The sequence below is a fragment of the Ursus americanus genome, chromosome 8, assembly GCF_024610735.1.
Source record: "Ursus americanus isolate L20-20 chromosome 8, mUrsAme1.1.p, whole genome shotgun sequence".
Classification (NCBI taxonomy): domain Eukaryota; kingdom Metazoa; phylum Chordata; class Mammalia; order Carnivora; family Ursidae; genus Ursus; species Ursus americanus.
This window is the reverse complement of record NC_142134.1, coordinates 17,279,342-17,295,841: the sequence shown is the minus strand read 5'-3', so window position 1 is coordinate 17,295,841 and position 16,500 is coordinate 17,279,342. Positions and strand designations below refer to the sequence as shown.

The 16,500-nt window shown below is 39.8% G+C and overlaps 1 pseudogene; it reads right to left on the bottom strand.

The window, feature by feature from the left end:
* Positions 1–549: 549 nt before the first annotated feature.
* On the bottom strand, positions 550–669 carry LOC123789760 (U4 spliceosomal RNA; annotated as a pseudogene).
* Positions 670–16,500: the final 15,831 nt, after the last annotated feature.

Genomic DNA, 16,500 nt, shown 5'->3' with positions numbered 1-16,500 from the left:
TTATAAGGTAATAAGGCAAAAGATTATCTGCAGTATAAACGTGGCTGCTCTGACTCCTCATTTCAGTTGCATAGTCCTCTTGTATGTGGCCTTGAACAAGAACGCCTTGGGCGTTCTTTTCACTACCCAGTTCTCAGAATTGTAAAATAAAAGAAAAAAACCAAAATGAAATCAAAGTATCAAAAACCAAAGCTGATAAAAAAAGTATAGGCTCTCTGAGTTTTTAGGTTATTTTAGTTGAAAGTTTTGTCTGCTGTGTGCTTTGTAAATATTTTCAAGTCATATAAATACTTCCAGAAAAATCCACAAAACATGCTGTTCATAAAGAGCTGACTCAACTAGTGCACGATCAGTAATATACGTTCTTGGGTTCCTCTTTCAGTAGCAGGAATGATTCTATACCACTCTTTGCATTCATCTCCTTTCACCTGGCTTCCTTTCCTTTTGTGAAAATACCATGTAGAAGACCATTAAGTGGTATTTTGGTGAGATAAAACATTCATGTAAATTGATCTAATTAGAAGAACACAATTACTCTATTGATTTTTTATACTAAAGAAAATGTTTGTCATTGTACTTGTTGTACGTCATAATGGAAAAGTTTTCCAAGAGCAGTAATCGCACCTCAGATCAACCTCATTGGCCATGATACCGCCTCTGCACAAAGCGTGTATGTCAATTAGAAACTGCACAGAAGAACTTAAGAAAAGTGGGGAAAAGAATTAGGCCAAGGCTTGCAAAGAAATATATATTAGAATAACATTTTTAAAGGGTATATTAGTAACAAGATTTATGGGTGAGATGAAGCAGAATGAGAGCAGTAGCATCTTAATATTTAGGAAAGCTAATGGGACGCAGGTTCACATCATTATAAAAGCATTTCGAAGGACTGGGAATCCACCCCACTTGAAGCTTTGTGCGTGACTCTGAACCTTATATGACAGGAATGGTAATGAAGCATCAATAAAGACAGCCATGATGATAAAGGATCTTTAGGTCATAGATCCTTGTGGAGACTAAAAATATGAGGTCAGTGCTCATTCTTGAGAGGGAAATGAAAGGTGAACAAGACGAATGCAGATGAAGTTTGGAAGACAGAAAAGGTGTATGAAAGGAAACTCTTCAAGGATATAATAGTTCAAAAGCAAGAGGGCATGAAATAGAACAAAGAAGGGACTGACGTTTAAAGAATATTATTGAGAGAGTGAAGTTCAGATGTGGAAATAATGACCAAAGGCGGCCATGGATTTTCCATTTAGGAAGAAAGAATTTATTAGATATTAGGTAAAATCACAGAACAAATTGGAAGGTGTTACAAGTATGACCTGGATGTTCCTTCATGAAGAACTTTTATTTTATATCTTGAAGTATATGTTATAGGTATCTTGCTCAGAGGTAAAAATCACATCTATTGGGCAGTTAATAGTATGTTATATGCTGCATTTACTTCATTGCTGACAATCAATTGTTGTATACATGAAATCGTTTTTTGAAGTTTTTATTTATGAGTATTTATATGCTGGTGTAAAAACTTGTCATTGAAGGGCACCTGGGTGGCTCAGTTGTTAAGCGTCTGCCTTTGGCTCAGGTCATGATCTCAGGATCCTGGGATGGAGCCCTGCTTTGGGCTCCCTGCTCAATGGGGAGCCTGCTTCTCCCTCTCCCCCTGGCCGCCTCCCCACCCCCAGCTCATGCGCATGCGTGCTCTATCTAAAATAAATAAATAAAATCTTTAAAAAAGAACTTGTCATGGAGAAAGCCATATTTAACTAGTTATATAAAGAATAAAAAGACATATATAGGGTCTACTCAGGTAGATCTGAGAGGAGACCAGAGGTCAATTGATTCTGATTGAGTACTTTCTTCGTTAAATGAGAGTAAACCTTTGTATCTCTTCTATACATCTCTGGGCATCTGCAGGGTTGTCTCCTGTGATCTCAGGAAGATGTCTCTTCAGCTGCTATGTAAAGGCTTTTCCTAGCTTCTTCTGGTTTCCACAGCTTTCTAGTAGACACAGCCATTGGGCACCACCATCCAGTGGCAATGCTGCCCTTGGATGTCCTAACGCACTACCGTGCTGTGTGGGACCTTTAGTGAAATGTGGGCCCTCAGCCACACCCGGCCTCCTCCCTGCAGAGATAGGGAGGGTGTCTTTCTCCCATGCTGAGTTTTGTTTTGTCAAACGGATACCAAACTAGCGCTGCCTTGGTTTAGTTGTCTTAGGTTTTAGTGAAAAGATCACATATATATCGATTAAACCTAACTAGGATTGAGTGAATGGGTCAGGATAGATGGCTTATGATAAACATTTTGCTGTCTCTCTACTAGTGACTAACGTTATTTGTCCAACTTATTTAAATTCTCGGATACATTCTTTCCTGAGGGGCTTGCTTCTCAGTCCTGAATGCAAATGTATGTCTATATTTCCTCCTCCACCCTTTTTCCCAACCCTGTCAGAAAAATGTAGACACGTTGGAAGCCTGGAAATGAACTAGAAGCTGGGAGATCAGGTTGAGTGCAGAATCTTAAAAAATGAAACAAAACAATAAGGAGAAAAAGAAGTAGAGGATAAGTAGAAGAAAAGGAAAGGCAAAAAAGAAAAAAAAAAATTAACAGCAAAAACAGTAAACCGGTCTCTCAGTCAGCTTTCTTCCCTCAGTCAGTATGTGGTCCCTCTGACGTTTGTTTGTTTCATATTTAACCTTTGCCTTCTCTTGGTATCAAAATCTGCTATTTCCTATCAGATGGTATCAATTAGAACCCAACAAAATCTTTACATTTTACACTTCACACAGTAGATACGATTTCATGGTTCAAATGAAATTAAGTTTTGAGCAGTGATAAGCTTACGGGCATCCAGATTGATGCTCTTTATTTTGGAGAGAATGCCAGAAGTATACCCTGATGGTTGCTGAAGAAGAAGAAATGCTCTGTGTAGTTCCTTCCAATTCTCATTGCCCCCTGCCTTCTGCCATAACATTTTTGTTGGTGGCTGGCTGCATCTTTATAATATAATTTTCTGTGGCACAAATTTCTTTCCCCCAGGCCAGTAAGTTGCTGTTTTAAAAACCCAGGTGAGCAGATCATTTTCACAGATGTTTCAGTGACATCGACAAAGCCTGTGAGCTACTGAACACTGTGAGTGCCTGACTACATGGATTGTGGTTCCTTTAATCTCTGGACGGTAGGGCTGCACAACCACACAGGCAGGGTGAGACAAGCCCCCAGTGCCAGCACACTGGGCAATTTCTGACGCTAGAAGAGCTTTCAGTTCTTAAAGAGAGGAAGCATGTCATGTTCATTTGCTGATGACCATAGCTGAAGAGTGAACATTGGCTATAAATAGCAAAATTAAGAAGGCTATGGCAAGTTTCTAGGACATCATTAAAACCTGCTGGAAAGGAAGTTCAGTTTTAAAATGGAAATAATTGTAATTCACATTGTTATATGTAATACAGAGTGTTCTCTTGGACCCTTTGCTTGGTTTCCCCCAGTGGTAGCAACTGTTGTATAAAAACAACCAGGATATTGACACGGATGCAGTCCAACACTTTTATTCCTATTTCCCCAGTTTTACTTGTGCTCTCACACATGCATGTATGTGTATGTTGTATGATGTATGTATTAAGTTCTATGCAGTTTTATCATCTTTTAGGTTCATGTATCCACCACCACAGTCAAGATACTGAACACGTCTGATACCATAAAGATCTCCCGTGCTACCCTTTTAAAAACATACCTACCTTCCTCTTGCTCCCATATTTTCCTAAAACAGCCACTCATCTGTTTCCTGTTGCTATATTTTGCCGTGTCAATAAACCTATATAAATCGAATCACGCCTGAGGTAGAAAGTGGACTTTATTTTTTAGAGCAGTTTTCGGTCCACAGCAAAGTGGAGCAGAAAGTACAGAGCGTTCTCATATCCCTCTGCTCTAACACGTGCATAGCCCCCCACCCAGAGTAGTACGTATATTACGACCGATGAAGCTGCAGTGACACATCGTTCCCACCCGCAGTCCATAGTTTAGGTATTATCAGGTTCACCGTTGGTGTGGTACATTCTGTGGGTTTGCACAAACGTATAATAACGTATATCTACCATTACATTATCACACAAAATAGTTTCCCTGTCCTGAAAATCCTCTGTGCTCTGCCTGTTCAGTCTTTCCTCCCCTCAACCCCTACAATCATGGATCTTTTTACTGTCTCCATAGTCCTGCCTTTTCCAGAACGTTATGTAGTCGGAATCATACATATCATAGTTGGATTTCGAAACTGGCTTTTTTCACACAGTATAATTCTCTGGAGATTCATCCAGGTTGTTGTATGTATGAATGGTTTCTCCTCTCTTTAGTTGCTGTAGTATCCCATGGATGTACTGCAATTTGTTTAAACTTTCACCTGTTGAAGGACATCTGGACTGATGCCAGTTTTTGGCTATTATGGTTAAAGCTGCTGGGAACATTCATGTACACGTTTTTGTGTGAATGTAAATTTTCTTTTCTCTGGAATAAAGGCCCAGGAGTACAACTGTTGGGTCGTATAGTAGTTGAGTGTTTAATTTTATAAGAAACTGACAAACTGTTTTCTAGAATGGCTGTACCGTTTGACGATTTCATCAGCTATATATGAGTGATCCAGTTTCTAAACAGAGAGAGCTATGCCAGCCTTTGGTGTTGTCACTCTTCTAGCCATTCTGATAGGTGTGTACTGAAATCACATTGTGGTCTTAGTTTGTATTTCTGTAAAGGCTGGTGATGTTGAACATCTTCTCATGTGCTCACTTCCATCTGTATGTATATCCTCTTCAAATGGGCTTTCACAGAGCAAAATTTTAAATTCTGATGAGGTCCCATTTATCAGTTTCTCTTTTTATGGCTTTTGCTTTTGGTGTCAATTCTAAGAATTCTTTCTAGCTCCAGATTCCAAAGAATTTCTCCTCTGTATTTTTTTCCTAATAGTTTTAGAGTTTCAGGTTTTATATTTATGCCTGTGGTCTATTTTGAGTTTATCTTTATACACAGTATAAGATTTAAATCAAGGTTTATTTAGTTTTTTGCACATGGATGTCCAGTTGCTGCATCATCATCTGTTGAAAAGGCCATCCTCCCTTCATTGAACTGCTTTGTAGCTTTGTCAAAAATCACTTAAACATATTTATGTGGCTCCATTTTGGGTCCTTTATTCGTTTCATTGTTCTATGTGTTTATTATTAAGCTATTCAGTCTCTTCTTGCTATCTAATCTGATGAGTGTATGTTCTTTACATGAAGTCACTATTTATTTATTTATTTATTTATTTATTTATTTATTTATTTATGAGAGAGAGAGCAAGCGTGAGTGCATGCACATGAGAGGGGGAAAGGGCAGAGGGAGAGGGAGAGAGAATCTTAAGTAGACTCCCCCTAAGTGTGGAGCCCGACGTGGGACTTGATCCCACAGCCTGGAGATCATGACCTGAGCCAAAATCAAAAGTCAGACGCTCAACCAACTGAGCCACCCGGGTGCCCCACTACAATTTATTTTTAAGATTGCTAATTTATGGTCATTCTAGATTGTTCTTGTTTTTAAAAATTAAAGTGGTGAATTCAAAAGCTGAGATAATGGAATTCTCTGAAATGGAGTAGGAACTTATTTGCCAGGTTCTCCTCTAGGGGCTTTCTTTGGTATCATCTAATCTGTGCAACTACCCTAAGCACTAGGTACTGTAGATGCAGAAACCCAAGCACAGAGGAGTTAATGGTTATACTGCTCTTCGGTCGGAATATGCACCATGACTCTTGAGGTAGGGCTGTTACTCACAGTGCTAGGCAAGTTGTTAAGGAAGAGTACATATTTATAACCTGTGGGAGCCCAGGTAATATTGTTCATGAAATATGTCTTTTAAGGTTGTGATGAAAGTTTGTACTTACATTTTGCTCACAAGCTGACCCACTCTAAAGATAAAGATGCAATTTAAAAACAAAATGTGTCTACCTAAAAGTGCACAGAATTTTCTGAAAGACATCTTGAATGATATTTAAAGCCCTTTGTTTATTTTTGCTTGCTACCTGATGGCCTTCCGTTTGATAATATCCACCTTATTTTTTATTGACGTATCCACCTTATTTATATCAATTATAATAAAAAAAGAGGAAAGAAAAAGGCTTAAATTTTAGAACCCTAGACAGTGTGTATTGACCTACTGTTATGTCATCATGGCTTTATGTATTAATTTTTTATTTTAATATTTTAAAAGATTTTATTTATTTATTTGAGAGAGAGAGAGAAAGGGAGGGAGAGAGAGCACAGAGGAAGGGGGAGAAAGAGACTCCCTGCTGAGCAGGGAGCCCAACCTGGGACTGGATCCCAGCAGCCTGAGATCATGACCCTAGCCGAAGGCAGCTGCTTAACTGACTGAGCCACCTAGGCACCCCCATCATGGCTTTATTTAAATTATACCTGGTCTACGTAGAAGTTGTTGCATTAATCCTTTTGTGAGTAAGCTTAGATTTTTTTTAATCGTGAAAAGAAAAATGATTTTTCCATGAAGCCCTCCTCACTTGGGTGTTGAATGAAAAAAATTTGAAGCTCTTAAATTATTCAATGGAAAGCCTTTGATAATATTATGAAAGTTAAAAAAATGATAGTTTTAGTAATTTTTTAAAAAAATTTTGTTTATTTATTTGAGGGAGAGAACGAGAGCACAAGCCAGGGGAGGCGCTGTGGGAGAGGGAGAAGCAGGCACCCCGCTAAGCAGGGAGCCCCATGCTGGGCTTGATCCCAGGACCCTGGGATCATGACCTGAGATGAAGGCAGAAGCTTAACTGACTGAGCCACCGAGGCTCCCCTGGTAATTGTTTTGTTTTAGAAGTTATTTTTTCCTGTTGTTACTGTAGTATTTTCTTCCACTTCCACGGTGGTATTGGCATTTGGCGTTTTTCTGTTTTTATGTATTCATAGTTGATGGGCTAGATAATGGCTCTCCCAAAGATATCTGTGTCCTAATCCCTGGAACCTGTGACACTTACCTTATATGGCAAAGGGACTTCACAGATGTGATTAAGTTAAGGATCTAGAGATGAGAAGATTATCCTGCATTATCTGGGCAGGCCCTAAATATAATCACAAGAGACCTCATAAAAGGAAGATGATGTTTTGGGAAGGGAGTTTTTTGAAGATGATGGTAGCAAGAGATTGAAGGGATGCAGGGAAGTAGTCCGGAGCCGAGGGATGCAGATAGCCTCTAGGAGCTAGGAAAAAACGAGAACATGAATTCTCCCCAGAGCCTCCAGAAGGAATCAGTACTACCAAGAGCTTAGGTTTAGTCCAGTGAAACTGATTTCAGACTTCTAGTCTCCAAAACTGTAAGAGAATTATGTCCATCAGAAAAGTACGTAAGTGAAGGTACGCAGTGATCAGAGGTCTCCCTTGAGGTCTCCCTTGTTTCTTAAGGAGCTGCTGTCCAGATCCTGTCATCAGTGCTGCCTACGGGGAGTTTAGGAACACTAGTTCAGAGCAGACAGGAAAGCTCAGGCCCTTCTCTGCTGTTGAAACAACTATTCTGTGGGTGGGGACACGGCATGCCAGTGGCAGTAACGGCATTCCTAACTGTGCCTCCATCATGTATGTCTGTGTTCTATTTTTTGTTATGTTTTGGGCTCATGTGTTGGGGATCATGTGAAATGAGGGCTGTATTCAAGGAGGTGATGAATATCTGAGAAGGAGGGTCAGATCATCCCTTACACTGGTGCCACAATGATAAGTAAGCTCCCTAAGACTTAGGTCAAGCAGAAAATAGGGAACCCAAGGTTAGTCTTTTAAGCTGTGTTCTTAAATCTACTTTCTATCTGCTCTAGGACTGTATGCTTTACTCCCTGTTTTCTGACCCACAAACTTCCCAAGTACTTCTTAGCTATCTCAAATATTGGTCATCATTGACTCTATACTTGCCAAACCTAGTAACTTTTCTGCAGTCCTTATTCTGTGTGAGTTCTCTGCCAGTCTTGGGACAATCTGTCCTCAGATTCCTCCTCATGCATATTCTGCTCTGTGCTGTATGCTGCTGTCTGAGTCCTGTCGGCTGTATTTCCTGGTCTCCTGGACTTGCTCATGACTGGGTTGAGACAGAGAGGCAACAGTGAAGAATGTAAGGGGATTTCTCTGCTAACTCCAATATCTGAGTCATCCCTGGGTCTGCATTGGTTATTATTCTCTTATTCTCTTGACTTTTAGACACATCTTACTGCCATTTCAAAGGTCTATGAATTTTGATTATTACAATATGTTGCAATAAACGTTCACTGCCTTCCCTATCCCCAGCTTCAAACATATGTAAGTTTCTTAATGATTGCATAGCATTTCACTTACAGAGAACTGACTTTAAATGTTTATTGGCTAAATGAATAGGTAGAGGTATGGGGGGAGGTAATATAGTATCCCCTCCCGAGGGAATGATCATAATCAGCTTTTTGCCAAGATTCTGATACTCTGCTGAGCATTGCTCTCTGTGTTACCTATCAAAGTGTCTTATCCCCAGGTGTTTTCACGCAGAAAAAGGTGGATAAGAGAGCGTCTTCTACCAATACACTTCTTGACTCATTGGAAAATAACAATACTGGATTGAAAATTAAAGTAGATCCAAACATAGTACAAGTGTGGAGACCGTGCGTCTCAAAATTTTCCTCCTAAGTATCCATGAGGGCAGAAGAAGGTGAGTATGTAGGTCTGGACTTGAGATCCATTATAGTGGTATGTATTAAGAAGCCAATCTGCCACAAACAGAGAGTTTATCTTTAGAATTAATTTAAATGTAAATTTAACCCAATTTACGTGTCTTTTACAATAGAAAAGTCTTCTACCTTGAATCAAGCTGACTTTCTCAATGCATGGCCTGATTTTTTACTCTGAGACTTTGTGTGCGGGCTGGCGCACTGTTCCCTAGCAGGTGCCCTCACCTTCTCCATGCCTCTTATTTGAGAAGTACAGCACTGGGGTACTGATAGACAGCTTGCTGGTGGCACATCTCTTTCTAAGAGAACATTCTGATGGAGGAAGAGAGCTGGAGGCCATCAGGTGTTTGCAGTAGGGGCAGGAAAGAAGAGTTTGGGGATGGGACAGGTGAATGAAAGTTTAGGGTGGGAATCCCTTTGGGTTTGTCCTTTGGCTCATCCTGATGTCTGAGAATTCATATAAGTGAATTTATAAGACTCCTATAAATCCCTGAATTTCTGGAATTGCTGTTTGGCCATACGTCCGTCAGTAGTCTGCTGACTTCTAGGAAAATACTGCTTGGAGCTCTTGTTATTGGTTATACTCCCACTGACGCCATGGTCCTGAAGAGGATTATGTGTTACAACTGGGACTGGGGTGCAGGAGCGGTCGGGATGGCACCTCTATCTTTTTGAAATGCTGGGTGTATTTCACACACTAGTTAATGTGAGCTGCAAATTTTCCCTTTAATAATTCTAAATGGCTCCACTTCCTGTTATGAAATTGCCAGTAGGAGAAGATCTTATTTGCTAGATAACCTGTGTGTCCTGCTCCAAGCCACAACTGCAAATCTAAATGCAGCTTTACCATCTGCTTAAACATCGTTACTGTGGTCCCAGGGCACAAGTCACATATCTGCTTCTTTTAGAAAGGTTGACATTTCTTGCAGCGCACTTCACCTTTGCTCTTACCAGGTATGTGCAATTTCATTCAGGAGAGAAGTGCTGAGATGGGGGAAAATAGAAGCCTTGACTATATTGTAAATCTGATATGCAAATTTTATCGCAGTTGCATTATTTGCTAAAGTTCATTTTGAGGCACCCTGGGACGTGATTAATTTTAAGGGCAATACAGGATGTTGTCTACTGAATTTAGAGGCCCTGTGGGATAAATGAACCTGCCTGTTTCCTTATTACCAAAGGAATGTTTAATGTAGAAGCATAACAGTTAGAGTAGAACATTATAGTATCTTATTTTTACTGGGGCATAAACTATACTAGGAACTGAGCTATAGGATAAATGGGCCTATTGCAGCATAGGTCAAGCTAATAAAATACATTAAATTCTGTCTATTTGTTCTTTTCTGTGCATTACAAGAGTGTCTTGTACCTCTTGGAGAAAAGGTTCTGTTCTATTTATCTATCTAATTATCTATAATCAATCAATCAATCATCTATCATCTATCTATCTTTTCAAATAATTCTAGATTTCCCCAGCCATAAGTTACTACTTTCTTATCAAAATTTATATTCCATAGAGTTTGCAGCAATCATTTGGCAACTGGTCTTGTGTTATTTTAAAACTGGTATTTAGATTCTGTATTATTGCACAGCTAGTTTCTTTTTTTCCTGCTAACTGGATTGCAAGCCTTCAGAGAACAGGGACTATAATTTAATTTTTGTATTACCCAAAAGTCCTAATGAAGTTCTCAATGGATATTTTATTGATTTTCAATTATATAGGAACATTTTTTTAACCAATTAAAGAAAATGGAGTTTAAAAATATTTAGCAGTTACTCAAGGAACCAGGTGTATGCAGTCAGATTATATCCCTCTACGTGGGTAAGCAACTATCCATGCCAATTCATTTCATGAATAGTATCAAGAATTTAGTTTTTAAGGCACTGTGTATGGGGGCAGGGAGAATGGTAAGTTCTTCTTTTTTCTTAGTTTATAAAACGATTTTATTTTTCTCCTGGGCATACAAGAAGACATATATTTCCCAGTATCCCTTTGTGTCCAGGTGGACTGTGTTACTGAGCCTTTCCAATGGAAGGTGAGTGGAAGTGATATGTGCCACTTCCAGGCCATAAAAAGCCCTTGTGCAATCTCCCTTGCTCTTTCACCCCAACTACACAGCGGTAAAGGAAAGGCATTTGATGTGGCAGAGCACACAACAGAAATATCCTGAGTCCTGAGTTGAGCGCTTGCAAGAGCTGCCCAGTTCCGGGCCGGGAACTTCAGCTCTGGATTTTATATGAGCAGGAATATTGTGTTATTGAATCAAGCTGCTGAGAGGCTGCAGCTGTCTGTCACAAGTTAATGTTGACTAATATATCTGGAAAAATCAGTAATAGGGACTGAAGGGTTAAGTGCTTCAATTAGAGGAAAACAAATGAGAGGGGGGATTGGAGACAAGTGACGTGATCTTTGGGCTCCATGGAGCGGATGCTCAGAAGTAAGATGCTGCTGGCAGTGTTAATGGCTGTAGGAATTTGAAGAGTGGAGATGTCACATATTTAGTTGAAATGTTTTTAGAATGTAATACTTGAGGGGTGCCTGGGTGGCTCAGTCGGTTGGGTGTCTGCCTTCGGCTCGGGTCACGATACCAGGATTCTGGGATGGGGCCCCATGTTGGGCTCCCTGCTTGGTGGGGAGTCTGCTTCTCCCTCTCCCTATGCCCCTCCCCGAGCTTGTGCTCTCCCTCTCTCTCTCTCTCTCTCTCTGTCTTGCTTGCTCACTCTCTGTCTCTCAAATAAATTAATTAATTAAAAAAAGGAATGTAACACTTGATACATATAAAAGAATATATAGTGATGTTTAATTTTGAAGCATAGTAGTAAAATGAACACTTGTTGAACACACCACCCGGCTAAGAACCAGCACATTATCATTATTGGTGAAGCTGCAACTTTATGGATACATTTTAGAAACGTGATGAAAAAAGCAAGTCTCAGAAGATTAGAGATTACAACATTTTTTTTTATAAAGCTAAAAAAAGCATATTAAAAGAGTGTGGTATTTAGGGATATATACAGGCCTAATTTTTAAGTGGCTATGCTGTGCTCTTTTGCCCTAAACCCTTGATAAAACCTTTCCGAATTTTGTTGGTATACTGGGAGGATAAGTTCTGAAATTAATGAGAGAAGAGAGATATATGAACATCTGATTATAGTCTCACTTCTCGAAGTGTGTTCCTTGGACCAGAAGCCTTGGCATAACTTGGGATCTTATTAGTAATGCAAAATCTCAGCACTAGTGAGACCTACTGAATCAGAATCTGCATTTTAACAACGTCCTCGGTGATTTGTACGCACATTAGCCTGAGAAGCACTGGACTGTAGCACATTGTCCAGTCCATTCTCCAGATCCCTGTTCTTTCCCTTCTCCTGAGTTGGCTCCATAAACAGCGTTCATCAGATAGTTCCACAGGGGGACAAGAAGTGGGTTAGGAAACTAATGTCTGTTGAGCACTCACTTTGAAATGCAGACGTATCTAGGGTTACCCTTCCTTCCTCTTCCCCCACTCCCTAATTCTTGGTTATAATCAGGCTTATGGTAGCAGGAGTCACCGACTTGTATAAATCCCTAAATCACTGTAATGGCTGTTTAGCCATATGTCAGGAGCATGCTGACTTCTAAGGAAATATCAGAGTGCCTGTTATTGCTTATACTCCTACCTACTGCCATGTTCCTGAAGAGGATGGTGCGTTACAACTTAGGTTGGGGTGTAGGAGTGATTGGGGTGAAGTGCTAGTGTGTTCTCTTCTCAAATGGCACCTCTACCTTTTTGAAATGCTGGGCTTATTTCACACACTAATGAGTGACCTTGCTGGCTGCTAATGCATGCTGCAAAGCATTAATTTGATCCAATTTTTACCAAGACCTGATGGATCCTGTCAGGAATTGGGCTAAAAGATGAGATTAGACATTTCCTTAACTAGATTTAAAAAAAGGACAGTCTCTTTAGTTCTGTAAAATGAGTTGACATGTGGCATTAAATTCATTGCCGTTATCTGTCATTGGCTTTTCTGGGAAGAATAATGAATGCTAAACTTTGTTAGAAATATGGCTCAATCTTAATATCGCAAATGTGTTGGTAGACCAGAAGGAATGTAATTGTTTTATCAGAATGACTTTGGTTTGTAGAGGTATGATTAATGGACGAGATAGCTTATGCCATCAGACTTTTCCATTTACATTTTGCAAATCTAACAAAAACCTAACAACGAAAATACACAAAAAATAAATCATACTTCAGAATATAAAAGAGATTAAAGAATAACTGAGGGGACTTCTCATTAAGCATGGCGGATGACATATATGCGTTCTCTACCACCGCCACTGAAAGCTCCCTAAAATGACAATGTAGAGATTAAAAAAAAAAAAAAAAAGCCATAAATCTCAAGGACAGAAAGACCACGAGGGGAGAACAATACAACATAATTTGGAAGGGAAAAACTGATTCTTCTGTTCTTCTGTGGCTACATAATTATCTCAGAAGTTACTGGATTAAAACAAATATTTTATCAAACTCTGCAATTTTTGTGGTCCAAAATTTGGGCGGGGTTCAATTGCGAGATTCTTCCATTTCACGTGGCATTGACTGCGATCCCTAGGGCTACCTATCTGGCAGTTGGGCTGACTTGGAATATCCAGGGTGGCTTTACTCATGCTCCTGAGCAGGCAGCTGGAGTCTGAGCTCACCTCCGTCTCTTTCTCTCTCCATGTAGTCTCAGTCAGGGTCTTACCATGCTGCCTGTCCTGCAGGGTGGTTGGATTGTGTACCCAGGAGCCCAGGGCACCTACAGTGAATGTCCAAGAGATGGGATAAGGAGGCCGTCACTCTGTTGGGGCCTGGGTCTGACAACTGGCACAGCTCCATTCCTGCCCTATTTTATTCGTCAAAGTAGTAGTTTCAATAGAACAAATGGACCAAAAAATTTATGGCCATCTTTATTACCTGTATATATGAATAGTAATAGACTTACAGCGAGGAATCTGAAACTCGGGCTAGCAGTGAGGGAAACACAGAGGTCAGCTGAGTCTGCCTCAGGGCCTGGAAAACTAAGCTTAGGAATTGCAGGTACTTCTGAAAAGAGGAAGGTGGTACCAGTAGGGCCAAAAGAATAAGAATTGGTCTAAAGTCTGTATAAAAGCAGTTAGGTCTTCTGATCCCCTTCCATGGTTTGCTGAGCCCCTTCTCCATGCTGATAGAAGACTAGAGGTTTAAATTCTAGAGAGGTTAAACCAAGCAGACTTTGGACTTGAGCACAACTGAAAGCAGGAGAAGCATATAGAAAACAAATATATTAAATTAAAGCCTACATATTGTGCCATGAAATCCCCTTCCACTCATTTCCTAAGTGAGTTCTCATGATACTGATGGACTCCTAGGTAAGAGCTGGAGGATTCCTCTCTTGAAATTTACATCTAAGAGAAAATGTCTACAGATGTGGGCAGTTGGGGGTCCAGTGGGATGACACCATCAGATCCACGTCAGTGCAGCGGTCAACAAGTCCCATATACACATGCAGCATCTACTCTGTTTTTTAGTACCTCATTCTTAAAATCAGCAATCAAGGGTTGATAGACATTTGAGGCAGCTTCTTTTGGAAGCCAACCAAACCTGTAGAAATAAAGAACATAGGATGGGTGAATATCCCTAAGTAGATGAGAAAGTATATTTTGTAAATGAAACAAAGAAGGCCATCAAATAAACTAGAATTCTTAAAATAAAAACTATTGGATCACATTGAATAAACAAAGTAGCATTCTTGGAAGTGAAAATGGGACCAGAAATTACAGATTTAATAGGATCTTTGAAAGATATATTTGAGGAAGCTTTATGAGTAAAACAACCAAAGAGATGAAAAAGTTGAGAAATTACAAGAAAATTAGAAAATAAGTTCTAGAGTTCCCCCATCAAGATAATAGAATAAGCAGAGAGAACAGAGAACACAGAAGGGAATAAAAATGGGGGAGAATTATCAGGAAAACACCCCATCTCTGAAGATTATGGTTGGGCAGACTGGTAAGGGACCACTGAGGGATAAGAAAAGGATCCACACAGTGGTACATCATCATGAAATTCCAGAAAATTGACCAAGAGAAACTCCCAAAAGTCTCTGAGGAAGAAGAAAATTGACCAGGGTTCAACACTGCACACATTTTCTCATGAACAACCCTGAACACCAGAAGATAATGGAGTGACATATTCAAAATTCTGATTGAAATGATTTTCAGTCTGGAATTCTGTGCTCAGCTAAGCTATCAATCAAGTGGGGGGAAAAAGGCATAATGCTTTTAGCTGGTTAAAATGTGATAAAATGTATTCAAGATAAAAAAAGTGGTGAGTGATTATTTCTGTTTATTATGCATTCAATTCTCAATTAGACTCTGAAGTTCCCAAGGGTTATGATTTTAATTTTAATTTGCCCTGCACAGCATCTGTATAAGGTGGGCATTTATAAATGGTGTTAATGAATAAATGGACTCTGCTCTGCTTTAAATCATGATTATTGGAAACGCTAAATATAATAGCATTGCTTTGACATACGAAAGTGACTTATTTTCTTACTTGCCATTTCTTGATATCATACCTATTATTTATTCTCAGATGTTTTTTCATGAATTGTCTCTATTTAAAAAAAAAATTTTGTCTTCTTATTCTCTCATTTGGTCCAGTAGTTTAAATAATTTTGTTGCTTGAGTGTTTAAGAAAGTAGAACATGATGCTTACTTCTTTTTTTCTTAAAGATTTTGTGTATTTATTTGAAAGAGAGAGAGCGAGCACGAGAGTGGGGAGGGCCAGAGGGAGAAGTGGACTCCTGCTGAGCAGGGAGCCTGATGCAGGACTCAATCCTGGGACTCCGGAATCACGACCTGAGCCAAAGGCAGTCACTTAGCCAACTGAGCCATCCAGGCGCCCCTCACATTTGTTATAACAAAATACTTTCAGAGCTGTCTAAGGTGATGTTGACCTGATAGCACAAGGTTCCAATAAAGACAGAATTTGAATTTCCCCATTGTAATTACTATCCGGACCAGTAATCAGGTGCTTAACTACTCGCAGCCTTACTGTCGGTAATAAAGTGTTTATTGTCACCAGTGAATAGGAGCTGTAGCGAATAAGGGAACAAGCTGATTAGTTTATACAGTGGAGGAAGATGGCTCTGGACCTTGGGAATGATGGCTCAAGGAGAACTCAGGGATCTGTATGAGGACCTGCAAATCAGAAAAGACTTCAATCAGGATTGTCAAAACTGCAGGGGCTCCTGGGTGGCTCAGTAGGTTAAGCATCTGCCTTTGGCTCAGGTCATGATCCTGGAGTCCTGGAATCGAGCCTCACATGGGACTCCCTGCTCAGCAGGGAGTCTGCTTCTCCCTCTGCCCCTCACCCCATTCGTATTCTTTCTTACTCTGTCTCTCTCTCAAAAATACAATCTTAAAAAAAAAAAAAAGAATTGTGAAAAAAAGCAGAGATCAAGAGGTGCAGGAAAGAGAAAGTCAGCTCGGATCCGATGTAGAATAGAAGTATTCGGGGTCTTGAGAGAGTCCAGACTTCAGAATGATAGAAGAAAAACTGACCTCAGGTGGCTGAGCAGAAAAATTCAGAATCAAAGAATATAGGAATGTACTAACTAAAGAATATAGGAATAGAATATACTGATTAATGCACACTACTCGTTTTTATTCTGCATATAGGTAACTGTGTAATTTCTTCTGCTTATAGCAGAGCTTTTTATTTTTTTCTTTTTGGTTTTAGGAAGACTGACTTGAGAATGTGGGATATTTGATTTGCCACTG